Raw genomic sequence first — 17154 nt, 5'->3', positions numbered from 1 at the left:
TTGAAATATCTTAGAGATATCAGTTGTGGCCTTTTTTCTTTAAAGTATGTGGTCATTTGGGGAATGAGGAGGGAACGCATGTGTGTGGCGGGAGGGTGTAATCAGCTTGATAAAGCTCACGACTTTAGTCCAGTTGGGCTGAGTCCAATTGAGATTAGGAAGGAACAGAAAGGTTTTCTGTAGAACAATTAGTGGGCTGTGAGGAATATTCAGTTCTGGTTTTTAGTTTTGGTAAATTTTCAACAAAATAATGAAATAATAATGACAAGCACAACAAAACCTTAGAAGACGCATATCTGTGTTTTTACTAGCTTTTAGAGCCAGCAGATACTTGGGACTCACTTGTTTGGATTGTGATGCAAAGACTACTTGCTTTCAAATGTTTAATTCAGAATTCTTCTTGGTGGCCCTGAGCATTCTGGGAGTAGAGGTACATTCAGCTGCAGGGACCAGACCAGTTTCCTGAGTTTCCAGGCATCCTTGAGCTTTGGTTTTTAGTGAAAAACGTTATCTTAAAAATTCCAGAGATTTCTAGGCAAGCTGTTAACATGAGAACCGATGTTGAACTATTCCCTGTCAAATTCACCATGAAGCAATCAACAGAATATGCCAAAAAGGGAAAAGAAATCTTTATCGACATGAGTGAACAGAGAAGGGTGTCATTCACATGTCTAGACACTTGGGGGATTTGTTAGAGGCAATGTCCATGGAACCAAATGTAGCCAGTATATGGTGGAGTGACCAAATAGTTGTGAAAATGTTGAAGTACATTTATATTGATTGGTAGATGGCCGCTTCCTGGAGCATTTTGAGTGCTCTCATGCCGTTCTTGAGATCAGATGGTTCCCTCCTCTGCCAACACTTCAGTCTCCCCACAATCCAGCAAATAACAGGAGAGTGCTTGGCACCATAGGGACATCTCCAGAATTTGGCTTCATGGGCCGTCATGATTGCCCAATCTGTATTACTTGTTGGATGGTTTGAATGTCAGCACTGTTGATTTGCCAACTGAGATGTTATTTGAGGGAGGTATTGTTGTCATTTAGTGTTTATATTCTCAAAACAGCATCTTCTTCTTTGTGGGAACAGCTTCTTCCTTATATTAAACGTAGTTCTGATGAGGATGACAAATAGCTCCCCATTACCCCGGCTATAGTGATTGGTTCAGGGATGAATAGGTAACTCAAGGCAGGTAACTCAGATAATTTGTTTTTAACAGGAGCTGCCTCTCTTAGGTTACAAAATAGAGAATCTTGGAACTCTCCACAACTATGACCCTGGCACATGGGGGAGCTTGTGTAAGAGAAAAAATGTCCACAAGGGGACGTGAAGGTAGAGATTCTGAAGAAGTTCTCAGGATGTTGAGCCCCCAGGTCTAGTTGTTGATGGAGCTCCCAGTCTAGCCCATCCTCTCTGCTGTTTACTATCCCCTTGATAGAGTGTGATTTTGATTATTGTTACTTCCAACTGAGGAGTCTTGATTAAGACAGGAAATACTCCAGGTAAATGAGGACATTGGCAGTGAGGCCCTCCTTGGAGAGGGAGTGTTGGTTTCCCATAAACAAGAGAAAGAGGCACTGAGCTGGCTTAGTTACTGGGGGAAGTGGTCATACCTATAAGACACCTGGCCAGGGGATCCTGGCTTTCCCCTCTGTGCTGAGATGAAGTTCCCAGTTGCCACTCAAGGATGACTCTTTCTGTTTCCTAACTCCATATGCTCAGGAGCTCAGGATGCTAGTTCTATGAATTGGTAATCCATTGTTGAGTTGGTTTTTTTCCTCCCCTGTTTTGGTTTCTTTAATCTGTATGGAGTTTTTTCTATTAAAGTTTCCACCAGGAAAGTACAGACCAGGTTCGCACAAATCCCAACTTCAATCCTACCTGACTGTGAGACAATGTTAGGTGACATTATCACACTAATTATATGCTAGTTACTGTAATATGCTTACATAGTTTCATTTAATCCAGGCAGTAATTTTATGAGGGAGGTACTGGTTTTCTGGTTATTTTATACATGGAGAAACAGAGGAGAGAGAAGGTCACAGCACTAACATGTGGGAAAACATAATCCGAACCCAAGCAATCTGACTTTTGACTGTCTTACTACACTGTGAATAAGGGACTAGACTGTGGTCCTGAGAGAGCCCTAAGATTCTAGAGCTTCGTTACCGCTGAAGCCTCCATTGTAGCCTCATTACCCACGACCCTCCTCATTCCAGTGTGACTCATATTTTTGGCCACTTCCCGCTTTCAACCATGAAGTCTTGACTAAGGAGGAGGTAGGAGGAGACCCTGCGTGGGCTTTGTGGAGAAGTGGAGAAGTGAGCACCGGCTGCAAAGAAAAGAGGGGAGATTTCCTTCTGTGGGGTGACCAGACAGGGCAACACTGCAGACATTTGAGAGCTTTCTGCACGTCAGGATGTGGCTGCCAGAGACCCTGACAAAGCACAACTGCTTGCTCTGGAATAACTTCACCATAAGAAGACAAGAACATTTGAGAAAGTACTTGATGAGAGTTCTTAAACTCAAAGCAGAGCAGGGGACATGCACTACCTCATTTAAGAAAGGTGAAAATCAAGGAGGGTGCTACTTAACCTCATCTGGATGAGGTACTTTATTAAAAAATTTCAAAATTATTTTTGCAACAGTGAATGGCTGACTTGATACCCTAGAAAATAATTAATGAAGAGACAAGAGCTTGAAAAAGTCTTGTGGAGCGCTAAGGAAAAATTAAGAAGAAAATGAGAGATTGCTGAAGAAATATCAGAAATAGACCTTGGAAACCAAACTATGCACAGTAAGAAATCCTGAAAGAGAAAACGGTAAAGATGTAGCAAGGATGAAAATAAATAAATAATAGAAGAAGCTCCCTGGCTGACAGAGATGGCAAGAAAATGGGGAATAAAAGTATAAAATAAGATGACAGAAACAAGAACAAATATAACCCATTTATATGACAAGGGGAAAAGCCCCAATTAGATTGGTTTAAGTTAAATTGAATGTTGATAAGAGACCAGTCAAGGAAAATAACACGAAAGGATTAAAAATAAAATTATGAGCAATAATGTGTGAGGGAAATCAGAAATCAGGTGGCTGCACTGATGTAAAGGAGAAATTAAGACCAAAAGCATTTGGGGGCCCCCACAACGTCATTCTATGTTGGTCTAAGAGTCAATTCATGATGAAAATTTGTGTTATGAATACATAGCATTCACAAAGGTACTGCTAAAACTTAGAAATCGGAGGAAAAATCAACAGTACAATTATGCTAGATGTCAACAGAGCACTATCAATATGTAATAGTTGAGGTAAGTAATAATAAAATCCTGAGAGGAGAGCATGATAAGAACCAAGAGGTCTGGGGCAAATAACAAGGTTGAATTTCTTCATTATCGATCTCCTTTCTGTCCTTACAGATAAAGTTCCTTCTTTTCAAGTGTTCTTAGGACACTTAAAACATTGAATTATTCCTCTTTTCTGCCACAAAGAGCATCTCAATAAGAAATACCTCCCAGGCCCCAAACAGAAAGTGTTCTGACCACAATGTCTGACCAAAAGCTTTAACAAAAAATGACTAATAAAGCATCCAGTCATCAGACGAAGCCCTCTGTGAACTCCTAGCTTCTCTGTTCAGACCACCACAGCCCTGCCTTTGAGGACAGGCATTTTGTACTCTTGTGCTGTTAGAATTTTCACAATAAGGGGAACAGCATGAAATGATATACCCCAGCGGGGAGTGAATAGAAAGTTACTGCAGGCAACTTTGAGTTAGTTTTTAGAAACAGAAATGTATGAAGTGATTTTTAAAAAATAGAACTAAGGAGTTAAAAAGGTTCTTAAGACATCATTCTGCCCAACGATCTCATCTTACAGAGGAGGGAATAGAGACCCAGAGAGGGGAAAGGATTTGTCCCAGGTCTTACAGCAAACAAAATCTGGCTGGTGCCTGAGTCTTCTGGTGGGTTCTCAGTTCTATGCCTTTGTCCTGCTCTACAAGTTTATCTGGAAGCAAGAATGGGGGCCCACATCACACATGGAGATCAAGGGCTCAGTTTCGGGTCAGAGTGACTACGGTGTGCTCATTTGCCTCTCAGAGAAGAGGCTGCTCCCAGGGGACTCCTTGGCGGCTAGGCTCTGTCTGTCTCGTGAGAAGAACCTGAGCAATGTGGTTGTTATTACCCAAATCATAGGCTCTCCACCTCTGCCAGGTAACCTGTGAAACACCTCTGACATCATTAAATGCTGGAATCACTAAACGTAAACGTGTGCTGGGGTTGTTTTCTGGAACGCCCTTATGACCTCTTTTTGTCAAGGTTCATTTTGTTTTTTATTTTTCCCCGGGATCTGTCTCTTCCTTTTCTCTCCTCTATTCCAGGCACCCGGGATGGCTTGCCCTCTTCCTCTTTGGAAGGCATTTCTCTCTTTTTTTTTTTTCTTTTTTTTTAATGTTTATTTATTTAAAAAAATTTTTTTTACATTTATTTATTTTTGAGAAACAGAGTGAGACAAAGCGTGAGAGGGGGAGGGTCAGAGAGAGAAGGAGACACAGAATCTGAAGCAGGCTCCAGGCTCTGAGCAAGTGGTCAGCACAGAGCCTGATGCGGGGCTCGAACCCACAAACTGTGAGATCATGACCTGAGCTGAAGTCGGACACTCAACCGACTGAGCCACCCAGGTGCCCCTAATGTTTGTTTATTTTTGAGAGAGAGAGAGAGAGAGAGAGAGAGAGAGAGAGAGAGAGAGAGAGTCAGAGAGGAAGACACAGAATCTGAAGCAAGTTCCAGCTCTGAGCTGTAAGCACAGAGCCTGATGTGGGGCTCAAACCCATGAAAGGCGAGATCATGACTTAGCCAAAGTCAGACTTTCAACTGACTGAGCTACCCAGGCGCCCCTGAAAGGGATTTCTAAGGCACACCCTGTGGCTAGCTGCTTTTCCATATCACCGGGTCACATTGTTTTTTCACTTGACCACCTGGGCTGTGGTTGCCAACCAGGTGGTGCAAACCAGGTTCCTAACAGAGGGGAGAAAGCAGAGATGTAAACGTTTTGCTAGCTTTTTCAAGACTGTTGAGCTCAGTGCTCCAGAGGAGACCTTGTTTCCAGCCATGAACTTATGAACTGAGGATTTTATGAAATCCAATCCTCATTGTTATTATAGCATAATCCTTGTTCAGTTATCCACCCAATTTTTCTGTAACAGTTTTATTTCTCCCTTCCTTTCCCTGTCAGGGGCTCTGGGCATTGAGGCTTGGGATGCCCATCTCTTGATCTCCTTTTCCTGCTAATACGCGAGGGGCCAAAGCTGGGTGGTAACTGGCTCAGCCTTTGAATTCCATCATGGCTAGGGGTGAGAACCACAGAGCCCCTCTGCAGTGAAGGTAAGGGGATGTGTTTTGAAATAATGTCCTCTCAACTAATCACGTCTTAGTTTTGGTGCTTTCAGATGAGTAATTTGTTTTGAAAGGAGAAGCAAAGGATTTGAGGACAAGAAGAAATTTTATTCATCTCTCACTCCAGACTTCCTGTTTCAATTTTCTATGACTACATAACAAATCACTCCAAAATGCAATGGCTAACCAACCACTGTCAGTTGTTTGCTCATGATTCTTCAGTGTGGGTGGGGCTTGCTGAAGAGGTCTCTTTCTATACCAGGTGGTTTGGGCTGGGAACCTTGGTTGCTTACAGGTGACCATTCTTCCTTCATGTGGTGTCTCACCATTCACTCATCAGCCTGAGCATCTTTACATGGAGGCTGGCCTCCAAGAGACACAAGATGAAGGTGCCTGGCCTCCTAAGGTCTGGCCCAGAACTGGCTTCCACCTCATTGTATGGGCCAAAGCAAGTCATAGGGCAGCCTGTCATTTAGAGGAGAGGAAGTGGACTCCACTTGGTGGGATGAATGGCATGAGCTGGGAGTGGGAGGGATATTTGGCATTGTCTTTGCAGACATCTTTGCACCACATTCCATGTTTTTCAAAGAGCTGCACTTGCACCCCTGGAACACTGTGTGACCTAGTGAATTGGTGGCATGTCTGGGAGCTCCTGAGTCCCAGGAGAAAGAACTCACTCTTCCTACTTTCGAGGAATGAATTGAAGTTCCCTCTTAGACTAATCTGAAAATAGTAGGAAGTGAGGGGGGAGCAATGATGGCAAGAAATTGGGGTGTGATGGGAATAGGACATGTATTTTGAGCTCTACCAACGACAGTGCAAATCTATCAAATCAGCCAAAATCATGTTTCTATTTGGACTTTGCATAAAACCCCCAAGGCTGTATGTTTGTTGAATGATTATTGATTACATAACCTCATGAACTCCGATTTTGATTTGAAAATGTGTGGGATTGGCAGAGGAAAAGTGAAGCACTGAGGCTTTTTCTGTCCCATACTGAAAGGCAATAACAGGAACATGGTGCTTTAATGGAAAGAGTGGTAGTGACAGCACAGGGAATTCCTTGAGGAGACACTCCTGGGGGCAGCACCCTCTGTGAATGCTCTGCCTTGGGAGGCCAGTCAGAATCCCTTGAGAAGGTGTTAAAGGCCTCTGGCCACTTCTCTTTTCTCTTTGTCCATTAAAATGAAGTGTAATAGGAAGTTGGTGAGGTTGGTTTGACAATGACATTTTGTGACATGTGTTGCATTTTATGTACTTTTTCAAGCTGCTTGCTTCTAGTCCTAGAAAGAAAGCACTTAGCTTGGATTAATGAAGTGAGATTGGGACCCTGACCCTGCTTATGGCTGAAGGCCTGGGGTCTCCCTGATTAGCCAGTCTGGGGATGAGCCTCTAGCCTGTGCAGTCTTCTTGGGCAGGAGCAATGCACTTTTGCAGGGATAAGAAGTAATTCTTTTTGATTGGATAAAACGGAGTTCAGGCCTCATTCCACCTATTACAGACACAATTGATTCCAAGACCTTGAAGACAATAGCTGGATGAGTTCCTTTGTCTAAATATTATTCAGTGCTATACCTTGAAGAATCATTTAACATCGGGGCTTCATAAAATAAATACAAGTATAAATACAATTTATTCAGTTTATGTTAAAATTTTTTAATGTTTGTTTATTTTTGAGACAGAGAGAGACAGAGCGTGAACTAGGGAGGGGCAGAAAGAGAGGGAGGCACAGAATCTCAAGCAGGCTCCAGGCTCTGAGCTGTGAGCACAGAGCCTGACAAGGGGCTCAAACTCATGAACTGTGATATCATGACCTGAGCTGAAGTCGGATGCTCAACCGACTGAGCCACCCAGGTGCCGTCTGTTTATGTAAAATATTTAACAAAGGCCGTTTTGATTATTATTCATCATTTTATTGTCTCAATCTTTGGGTACCTGAATATCTGCTAGGAAACAATATTGGCAAAACTCGTGAACTGGTATGCCACAGCAAAAATGTTTTATAATGGCTTCCCTGTTGAAAAACTGTGGAGGTAGTCATGGTAAAGGAGGCAGAAGAAATGATAATGACACATGTTGATGTTACTGTGCTGGTGTTATCATTTGTACTAGGTTCTTATTGCTGTTGTAACAGATTACCATTACCATCGTGGCTTAAAACAGCATAAATTTATTCTCTTCTGCTTCTGGAGGTCAGAAGTCTAAAATGGGTCAGTGGGGCTGTGTTCCTTTGGAGGCCTAGAGAAGAATCCATTTCTTGGATTTTTCCAGCAGGTGGAGGCTACCTGCATCCCCTGGTTTGCAGCCCCACGTCACTCCGGCAGCTGCTGCCATCATCGCCTCTGACTCTGACACTCGCACTCTGCCTGTCTCCCTCTTGGAAGGACTCTTAGGCTTCTGTTAAACCCAGCTAGATAATCCAAGACAGTCTTCCCATCTAAATGTTCCTAATCATGTCTGCAAAGTCAGGTTCCTTTTGCTGTGTAAGGGACATAAATCTGTCTACCACATGACTGATTCTTGAAACATTCATATAATATTAGTTGCAAATGTCTACACAGTTTTGCTAAAACATGGTTCTTTAAGTAGGAAAAATGGCATCGGTATAATGGTGATTTTTAACAAAATGTTTTAATGTTTGAACAAAGGAGAGCAAGCTTGTTCTCAAGTAAAGAGAAAGCCTTTGTGATATATAAAGACCTTAAAAAAGAAGCTGAAAATCCTGCACAATAATGCTTTACTTTAGAGCAAGAAGTCACTGATATGATGACTTTAAATACCAGTACTCTTTCTTCTGTTTTAAACTCTGTGGGGAAGCTATCTGTGCAAGTGGGGGAAGCTGCAAATACATCCTCCCTAGTGTTAAAAAAAAATCAACTGATGAAAAGGATTTACACGTTGGATCATATATTGCATTTTGGTGAAACTGATCTCTAATAGATGTAAATACCCTCCAGGATCTATGTCTCAAAGGCAGAAATTAAAGCAATTAAATTAAAAATTAAATTAAAGGAATTAAAGATGTGAAGGATAGAGAGGCTTTGATGCTGAGAGCAAATGCCAGTGGTGATTTAACTATTCTATTATTTGTATTACTAATTGTTACTATTTTTGTGAGTGTTCTGGTTAAAATTTCAGATGTTTTGAGTGGTCTGCCCTTAACCTGTTTTCCCCTAAGTCCTGCTGCTTTTAATGTGTGGTTTTATAAAATGTGAGGTTTATCAGGGACATATATATGACATTATAACAGAAATTACTTCATTTGAATTTCAAAGTCACGGTGAATTCCTCCCAAAGTCATAGACGGATACCTTCTGAGCAAAAATTGCTAATTTTGTTTTTCCCGAAAAGCCCCATCAAAGGAGGACACTTTCCCCGAGCAGAATGGGAGAGCATTTGGGAAATGTGGGGAGATTTGGAAAAATTTAGGTATAGATAACATTTGAGCTAATTGTAAAGCACTGTGAACAGGCATTACTTGGGTAAGAAAAGATGGGAAGACGATCCAGAAGGAGGGTCAAACACTCAACAAATACTTGCTGTATTAGTTCAGAAATTTCTTAGGAAGCACAAGGTTGACTGTTTACACATAACCAAATGGCTTTGATGCCAGCCTCCTTGTCATATTCTGCTCAGCATCTTGTTGAAAGGAGGCATCAGAGATCACTAGGATGACAGCAGTTTTTTTTCCTTGGGGGAAATTATGCACCAGGATTCTGACTCTGCTTGTGTTTCTCCAACCCCACCTGGCTGTCTGGCACTCACCTGCTAGGTGATCAGAATTGATTTAGAAAAAGCCACCTTCAACACAAATGAGGTTAAATCACTGGGGCCGTCTGCATAGACAAGCCCTGGCAAGGAATTTAGGCTCTTTCCATTTGTGTTAGAGCTGTTTCCTTTTAAGTTCAGAATGCTTTATGGATAAACAGAGAGAGAGAGAGAGAGAGAGAGAGAAAGGGAGAGAGAAGGAGAGAGGAGAGTGGGAGAGAAACTTGGATTCTGCTCACAATCCTTGGGATTGATTTGGGGCAAAGTTAGCATGAAGCCCTCTTTTTTTCACCCTCTGGGGGATCAGCAGAGCAGGGCAGGAGAAGTGATGCGGGGCACACAGACCCCTGCACCTCCAGGTGAGAGCAGGCATTGCCGCAGCTCCTCCAGTCTGCCTTAGTTTTGAAAAGAGGAGGTAAGAGGGCAAGAGGAGGTGAACTTTTGCTATGCAGAGAGACAAGTCAGACAATGTGAGTTTTAATTGAAATCATATCCCGAGCATTTTACTTTTCAGAAGTTGTTAGCATGATCGAGGTTGCATTTTCTTGTGACTACTATTATTACTGTCACGCTGACTGCTCTGGGCAGGGGCTGAAGGTTACATGTGGGCTGGGAACGCTGGGCTGCGAGGGAGGGGCTGGCAGATGGAGCCCCAGCCCCGGAATGCTGCTCTGGAGCCAGCTTCTGGCCGCCTCGCCTCTGGCTGCGTGCTTGCTCTCTCTGGACACTGAGAGTTGTCTTCTAAGGCACACGGTGATGCTGTTGTTTGCCTTCTCTTCTCTCCTGCTCCGACCTCTTGGATCATCAGTATGTTTCTCCCTTATGAGGAGCTAGACTGAGCCGGGCGGCCTGTGCATCACATACACGACTCACTCCACAACTTACTCTGCTGGGAGACCTTCTCTGCCAGAGATAGTGAATTCTCAAGGCTCTGCAGGGCTGCATTCCAAGAAGAGGGGGTCATACCTTAACTAGACTCCCCAGTTTTATATGCATTTGAATCTCCTAGAGATCTTGCTAGAATGCAGGTGCTTTCTCAGTGGGTTTAGTAATCAGGCTTCAGATGCTGTATTTTTAACAAGCTCCCAGGTGATGCCAAGGCTGCTGGTCCCTGGACCACACTTTGGTTAGGAGAAACCTGGATTACAGCTGGAAACCAGGTTAGCTGTGGCCTGCCTCTAAGCTGTGTACTTTTTTTAAGAAAGAAAATCTAAGAAGAGTAAATGCTAAGGAACTCTATTTGCTGAGTGCCTGGACCTGGGGTACTGTGTGGGATAAAACCTGACAGAGTTGAGAAACATGGTGCCACTTCCTGCCCATGTGCAGTGGGCATGTGGAAGGACAAGACTCACACATGTGCAGAGATCAGTCCTATGTCATACTTTCTCACTGCTGAAGTGCCAGACGAGGGGGTCTGGACTCTGAGTGCTCTGCTCTGGAGAGTGGCAGGCTGTCCAAGGGGCTTTGGAAATCTTGGCTCAAGGTGAGGTTTGTTCCAAGGTGGGGGTGGGTGACTCAAAAGGAAACTGTGAAACTGATACACATGTTTTGCCTCTTTCCCCAGGACTTACTACTCTCTTATGTCCTTGTCACTCTTGTTTTCCAGTGGTTGTTTGTTTGCTTGCTTGTTTATGTAGACTAAGTAGCCAAGGGGAGGGAAAGGACCTCCTCATGGTCATTTGGATGCTTGCTCAGCATCCAATGGCAGTGCATTGTGGGAAATGGCCTTTGGTCCAGAAATTCGTTTAGCCGCTGTCTCCCGAGGGCCCACTGTAGTTCAGGCCCAGTCGCTACGAGGTCCTGGGGACACCGACTTGGGGAGATACTGTCTTTATCCTTTGAGAGCTCAGGTTGGTGACAATTAGATAACATGGCAGCTCTGCTTGTAGACAAATTTGTTTCTTGTGAAAAACATGGAGCCAAGGGATTTCTGTGAATGATTTATCTAACTCTTGCCATAGGCAGCGATAGAGTTTCTTCAAAACCAGTTCCAAAGGAAAACTGAACAACTACTTCTCAATCAAGGCTGGTTTTGAGTTGTTCTGACAGACTCTCAAAAAGAAAAGAGTTCTCCAAAGTCTTCTTTCATTTCCTTGGGAGGTGGCTGTGGCCATGTCAGTGTCACCTTCCAAGTGTCCCTGGTTTTGGGCTCAAGCTCAGGACCTTTGGGAACACCAGGTCTCTTTGGTTTCTGAGCATCCAAATTATTTAGAAGCTTTGCAGTGAGTATGAGGGAGTGGGAGTATGAGTACGTGGGAGGGGATTATTTTCTCATTTCAGGCATCCTTGTGGCCATGGGCATCCTGGAGATTATCCGGAAGAAGCCACCTCTGGCATTCTCTGAAGCACACGGGATCAGCACGAGTCATTCTGCTCACTGAATTATATTTGGTGGGGAAAGATTTTGCCATAACTGTCCCTGGAAGAAAAATCCTGTTTTGTCATACACTTCTCATAAATATTTTAGTGCTAAAATGACTTTGAATATAATTACTAAGAAGTTCAAGATGTTTAATGGGCTCTGTGGCAGTCAGGTTAAAATGCCTGTCACTTTGTCTCTCTAATGTGCACTGAACATTCCTGCCTGGAGTAAGAACTGTGAGTGTTATTTTTTTGGCTTGGATCTTGGCAGGTGTGTAACGTGACTCCTGATAGCAGGACAGCAGATTACATTCGGCTATAAAACCATTTCTAAGGCTCTTGGCACCCAAACTGTTATTGCATGTCTGCAGGTGTTTAGTAATTGGATTAATGCAGAGCCCAAGGAATGTCTGCTCCCCAGCTCGGAGAAACATTGAGGAAAGACAAATTCATTTCGGAGAGTGACCTGGAATGCACGATGACAGGCCTGCGCTCACACATGAAGCCAGATCTAAGCCTGCACGTTTAAAATGAACTGCTGTGAGCAATCACCTTCCATAGGAAAGTTTATCCAAAGCTAAATATAATAACAATGGCCTTGTGAGTCAGGCGGGAAGGAGCTTCAGCTTGGATTTTGATCTTCTTCCAAAAGCAACTTAGACAACTTGAGCTTAAGCCTTCCTATCATGCAGCTCATGAACCCCACAATCGTAGGTGTTTAATAATAATAATAATTTTTAAAAGACCTTGGTAAACAGAAGAGGATGATAAGCCTCCCAGTGGAAGTGCCGAGACCACAATGGTATCCTGGATCATCATACTCCTGCCAATTAATCCCCGCCTTGATTGTAGAGACAGTCTCGCTGTGTCACAGACCTCCTCAAATATGTTCAGAACGTGATGAGCTGTGTTCACACCTCACTGCAGCCGTGGCCAGTGCATACAAGAAGTGGCTGCTTTTGGGGTAATTTTGTCATTCTGGCTAATTGAAACTTATTATACCCTCTGAGGGCTAGAAACCAAACTCTCCAAGGCTCCCATCTGAGTAGATAAAACCTAATGGTTTGGCCTTATAAACCTAACCTCTTTCTCAGCTTTACAACTCAGAAGGGAGGCGGACCATTTGGAGAGAGTCCAAATAGAAGGAAGATAATGGTCAAAAGACGAGTTTTGTGAAGAAAGGCAAAAGACTTGATATTGCTTAGTTTAAATCCTAGAGGGGTAACTTGTAGTTCACAAATATTATTATGGTAGGCAATGACAAGAGGATGGGGAGGAGGAGGAAGACAAGAAGCCAGTCATGGCATGGAGAGCAGAAGTTCAAAGGGCTTGTAATGTAGAGGAAACATGACATCTGAGAAATCTGTGTGTGGAGGAAGGGGCATGACGCAATGAATGGCTATTCATTCATTCATTCATCCAAAAAAATTTGCTGCTCACAGCCACGTGCTGGGCCCCAGTGCATGGGGATTACCTTGTGATAACCATCTATTTTTGGCTTTCTGAGAGCTATAGTCTAGGAAGCACAGCATGTACTCATAACATGGGATCTGGTAGCAAAGACGGCTGTGAGCACTCACGGGAACGTTTCAGTCACCCGGGGTAGGAGCAGGGCAGGTGTGTCTGGGCAGGTCTTGTGTCCCTCTGGAGGCTACCAGGCCTCTTAGCTAGGTTGATGGGGCTCTCCCTGACACTCTAGCTGACTTTCTGGCTCTCAGTCAGAAAGATATTTTATTGGGGAGGGAGGATACAGGTACACTTCCCGTCTGGTTGGTTGGGTTGTAGGTTAGTGGAAAGCAAGAGGCCTGGAAAGTACCTGTGGTCATCTCCACATGAAGGTCATCCATGATCTATGGGGCATGTGGGGGGAAGCAGAGCAGGGGCTGGGGAGTGAGTGCAGATGAAAGTGAAAGAGGTCTGTGAATAGGAAACAAACAGAAACGCATAGTAACAATAATAAAACTTTCAAATGAAAAGTGGCAGTGTTGAGGGGAGTGGGCAGCAGGGCCTGTTTGGGAGGCAGAGTGCTCAGAGCCTTCCTCACTTGGATGTCAGTGTGGTGGGCAGGGCAGGTGGGGCCTCCCAGGTGTGGAGGACTGAGGGACAGAGGGCTTGGGTGGGGGGAGGCAGTGCTACTGGACCAAGGAGGAGGGACTTCTGCGTGAATCCCTGCACGCAGGGGTCAGGGCAGGGGTGAATGGTCCTTAGTAGATCCCAGGATAACACTGAAGACAGTATTTTACATTTTTCCCTGGGCAGAAAGGAGCTTGGATAATCAAGATAAAGAGGGGTGCCTGGGTGGCTTAGTCAGTTAAGAGTCTAACTCTTGGTTTCTGCTCAGGTCATGATCTCATGATTTGTGAGTTCAGGCCCCCATCAGGCTCTCCACTGATGGTGTGGAGCCTGCTTGGGATTCTCTCTCTACCTCTCTCTCTGCCTTTCCCATCTCTCTCTCTCTCTCTCTCTCTCTCTCTCTCTCTCAAAATAAGTCAATAAATAAATTTTAAAAAAAGAGATAGAGACAAGCCACAAAGACTAATGAGACCAAAAAGCTTAATTTTAAAGGTTGAATGAAAATCTCCATTCAAAGGTAGAAAATGAAATTATGAAGCTGCTTCCTGAGTAACTAACTGAATGGCTTTTTGAAAAGTCATGTATCGCATAAACCTATAAGGTTAAACCTGAAAGGTTTCTTACAGACTCTAAGCTCAAGCCTGTTAGTTTTCACTGAGGGAACTGAGAGGGAATGGATCTAACCCCCAGCTACACAGCTGATCAGGCAGAGCAGGGATCACTGGCATCCAGGAGGTCTATGGGATGGGGATACACATGGAGATGTGTGGGAAGGAAAAATAGCTTCTGTGTGTGTATTTACTATACCGAAAGTATTCAATCAATCCAAAAGCCGTAACTAAGTGCCAGCTCAGTGGAAGGCATTGTGAAAGATGGTGAAGTGCTTGCTTAAGGGCTCTCAATTCTTTTGAGAAGACTCTGACAGAGAGAATAATGAGTTCCTCAGGAATTCAGCTGATGGAGAGACCACTGTGGTAGGCATGGTCCAGGAAGGTTTTGGAGAGGAGCTCTGACAACACAAATCTGTGTGTACGTATGTGTGCATGTGTGTACATGTGTGTGTGCATATGTATGTGCGTGTGTGTGTGTGTGTGTGTGTGTGTGTGTGTGTGTGTGTGTAGGGGGTGAGGAGGAGAGGAGAGTGGAGTCCACAAGGGACTCAGAGGCTAGCTATTTGGGAAGCCATGGTATGACTTCTATCTGTGATGCATGAAGATTCATGACTGATTTTGATGTTCTATGGGATGTTTTCTCTATAAACACGTGGGGTCAGGCCCGAGAAAGCAGAGTGCAATAATACAAATTCCTTCAGCTAAAGTGGTGGGAAACCTGAGTTCTCACTCTCTGGTATGACTCACTTTTTGTTGGTCTCTTCAGTGAACTGGGGTGTCTTATCGGGTAGATATTTCTATTTCAGCCAGTTGTGATGGACTTGCCCAGGTAACATCTGGAGATCCTTTCAGCTCTGAGCCAGACTTGTTTTGTAAAGGGAGTCAGGGTGCCCACAAAGGGTTGGCAGTGCTCCCTGGTTCAGGAAGGGAAAGGGCCCTCATCAGATTCCCTCTGCTCTTTGTCAACTTCTTCCTTCAGCACCGTCTTGCCCTGGAAGCCCCTGAAAGCAACGTCACTCTGCACTCAGAATCTTTCTTTGTTTACAAGATATGTGGGCACAGATGGAATTATTGCATCACAGGCCAATTTCTTCACCTCTTTTAAAAAATTTTTATCACGGAGAGCAGCATGCTGAAAGATCTCAATGCTACTGAAGATTGCAAAACCAAAGTGGAGATTCATCTGCTTTTGGAATTCTGTCCAAAGACCTTTCCATATACATTCCACCCCCTTTCACAGCCCACAGTGTGCCTGACCCTGACACCCAGAACAGCTTCATCACCTTTCTTAGGTCAGGGTTGGTCCTGACAAATAACTCTCCAGCAGGCCCTTCCCAAGGGAACTTTCCTCAGGTAAAACCCTGATGAGACATTCTGGGAGCGAACAGTTTCTGGCAAGAGGGAAACTGAGCTCTGAATTGTCAACACTAACAAAACCCAAGAAAGCAGGTTATATACCCAAACTAGACTAATAAATGTTTCCTGATTAGTAGAGGGCCCCACAGGTTGTGTTTTAATAAGGAGACTGAATTGGATCACAATTAACATTACTTACGTATACAATCAATATAGTTTTTTCATTAAATCAGACAGAAATTCTACTTTATCATCCTGTTTGCTTTGCTGATATTATTTAATCAAAACCCTTTTTATTCAAAGATGTAGAGTAGGTAAATTTTAATCCAGACATTCAATTATCCAAATCACTGACATTTTCCTGTTCTCAGAAAAATGCTCCAGGAACACAGGCTGCTTGTTCCCCTTCCTACCTTGGCTGGCAGAGAACTACAGGGTAAAACATAGAAAATTGGCAAAACTCCATTTTCAATCCATGTTAAAAACTGGGATCAGTCTTGCTTCTCTTTCTTCCTAAAATAGAAAGAAGAAATAAAAGAAGCCCTTCTTTATATAAAATTGGATCTTAGCATTCTCCAGAGGAGTGGTACCCCCTGTATTGCAGATGAAAAGGGCCAAGTTTTCCCAGCAAATAATCTGGGACAAGGGAGTGGAGGTGAATGGCCTTCTGTAACTGTAAGAAATCTCCCCAGCCACCTCCAAGGGAACAGAGGGAAGCATCTGGGGTCAGGGATCTGAGTCAGCAAGAAGCAGGGAGACAAGACAGAGAGAGGCTGGGCCATTGTGCTGCACATCCTCTCTTATATTCTGCCTGATCTGGGGCTCAGCAAAGCTCCCTAGATTTCTTTCTGTCTTCTCCAAATGCCAAGAACGAGTTGAAAGAGGAAACACTGGGTAAGAAGATTGTGAAGAACTCCAAACTCAGAAGTGTTTATTGACTGAGTCATTCATTTATCATTCAGAAATTGTTAAGTCTCCACTGTGCATCAAGCCCAAGGTTGGAGGTAAAGAGGTAAATGATTCACAGTTGTGGCCTCCAAGAAGCCTTCAGCCTCAGGGCCCAAGAAGCTGCATCTCACCAAGAGTCTTGGAATTTTGTCTGCGTTTGTGTCCAGGCTTCCTTACTCATTGTTAACTTAGTGTATCAACCTTTTCCAATGGATAGGGAACACCAGTATCTTATAAGATGATGGAATGTGATATAACCTGCATAACCAAGATAATTGAAGTTAGGTAGAGACTAGGCCTTAGGGCAGGGCCTCAGGTGTGGCAGGTAAGATGCCAAACTCTGTGGACAGGTCACTCACAGGGTCACTCTAGTGCTGCCTAACACTGATGGGTTGACAGATGTCATACAGTCGTTAAACTCTCTGAACTTCAGTTGCTTGTCTGTAAACCAGGGACATGCCTACCTCAGAGTTGCTGAAAAATTAATAATATAATATTTACAAAATTACATAAATACATGTTAGTTTTATCAAAAGCAATAACTATTAATGACCTTTGTCATTAAGCACAATGACATTATTAACAAACACAACCAAAACGTTCTTTGTGGTAGATGCAACACATTATATTGGAAATGGACTACAGAA

General features: G+C 43.6%; 1 long non-coding RNA gene across 1 annotated transcript in view; it reads left to right on the top strand.

The window, feature by feature from the left end:
* The window catches only part of LOC132689445 (uncharacterized), a 102685-nt gene that overhangs the window by 82537 nt on the left and 2994 nt on the right, over positions 1 to 17154 (top strand). The gene's annotated exons all lie outside the window — the stretch shown is intronic.

Source organism: Panthera onca, chromosome A3 (assembly GCF_046562875.1).
Source record: "Panthera onca isolate mPanOnc1 chromosome A3, mPanOnc1 haplotype 2, whole genome shotgun sequence".
Classification (NCBI taxonomy): domain Eukaryota; kingdom Metazoa; phylum Chordata; class Mammalia; order Carnivora; family Felidae; genus Panthera; species Panthera onca.
This window is presented reverse-complemented; position numbering and strand designations above follow the sequence as displayed.